At 33.1% G+C, this 1,452-nt stretch overlaps 1 non-coding gene across 1 annotated transcript; it reads right to left on the bottom strand.

Moving 5' to 3' along the window:
• Positions 1–1,091: 1,091 nt before the first annotated feature.
• On the bottom strand, positions 1,092–1,198 carry LOC139179069 (U6 spliceosomal RNA). Its single transcript, XR_011563473.1, has one exon. It is a non-coding gene; the product is annotated as a U6 spliceosomal RNA (small nuclear RNA).
• Between the last annotated feature and the right edge of the window lie 254 nt (positions 1,199–1,452).

Here is a 1,452-nt window from a genome sequence, read left to right as displayed (position 1 = left end):
TATTTTCATTCCAACCTATATATTTCTGTCCTCCTGCTCTAGACTTAGTTTGCTTTTGTTTTTCCAGTTCCCGAAGGTGGAATATTAGATTATTGATTTGAGATCTTTCTTTTTAAATAGAGGCAAATATAGTACACTGTTTTCATTGCACCCCATAACATCTGGTATGCTGTGTTTTAATTTTCATTCATCTTAAAATATTTTCTAATTTCCTTTGTTATTTCCTTTTGACTCTCTGATTATGACTGGGTTTAATTTCCATGTATTTGTGAACTTGCCCAATTTCCTTGTTATTAATTCATAATTTCATTCCATTGTGGTTGGAGAACATATTTCATATGATTTCAATCTTTTAAAAATTATTTACACTTGTTTTATGGCCTAACATACATTTTATAGTGGTAAATGTTCCACATGTATTTGAAAAGGATGTGTTTTTTGTAGTTGTTGAATGGAGGCTTCTCTACCTCTCTGTTATACAATTATAATATCATTCAAGTCTTTTACTAGCTTGATGATTTTCTGTCTAGTTCTTCTACTCATTATTGAAAGTGAGGTGTGGAAATCTCCAACTGTTACTACTGAATTGATTATTTTCCCCTTCAATTCTGTTAGCTTTTGATTCACAAGTTTGGGATTGTCAGGTATATATATGCTTATGATTGTTATATCTTTTAAAAGACTTTTAATTATACATTTGTTAGTTGCTCACTCAAGTCTGATTGTTTGAGAGCCCATGGACTGTAGACCACCAGACTCCTCCGTCCATGGGATTTTCCAGGCAAGAATTCTGGACTGGGTTGCCATTTTTCCTTCAGGGGATCTTCCTAGCCCAGGGATCAAACCTTCTTTTCCTGTGTCTCCTGCATTGCAGGCAGATTCTTTACCCACTGACCCATCAGGGAAGCCCAGGGATTGTTATAAGGATTACAATTAATGTCTTAATTTATAAGAATCTAGTTCAGATTTATACCTAATTCATTACAATAGTATACAGAAACTTTGCTCCTGTATAACTTCATCTTCTCTTCCTGTGTGCTGTTACTGGCGTGCAAAATATACCTTTACAGATTGTGTGTCCATCAATAAAGAAAAAAAATAAATACTTTAGAAATTTGTAAGTCATTCTATCAAAGTGGTCATGCTAGTCTTCTCTTTATTGTTCCAACTTTAGTATATATGCTGTCAAACTGAGCACAGCATAAGGTTGTATTGTCATGAAAAGCTACTTTGGCTTCAGTATAGAAAATGAATTAAAGAGGAGGCCAATCTAGAATGAGAAAACTCAATAAAAGATGCTCAAATATGTCTGGTAAAAGATGATAGTGATATGAACTAGAGTTCAGGACTAGAGTACTAGAGAAGAGATGTAGGCAAATTAATTAATTTGAAAGATATTAAAGAGATAATAAACTAGCTTTGGTAAATGGATATAGAGTTGAACAAAATAAA

Source organism: Bos indicus, chromosome 2 (assembly GCF_029378745.1).
Source record: "Bos indicus isolate NIAB-ARS_2022 breed Sahiwal x Tharparkar chromosome 2, NIAB-ARS_B.indTharparkar_mat_pri_1.0, whole genome shotgun sequence".
In the NCBI taxonomy this organism is placed as follows: domain Eukaryota; kingdom Metazoa; phylum Chordata; class Mammalia; order Artiodactyla; family Bovidae; genus Bos; species Bos indicus.
The sequence above is the reverse complement of the archived record's forward strand: the minus strand, read 5'-3'. Positions and strand labels throughout refer to the sequence as shown.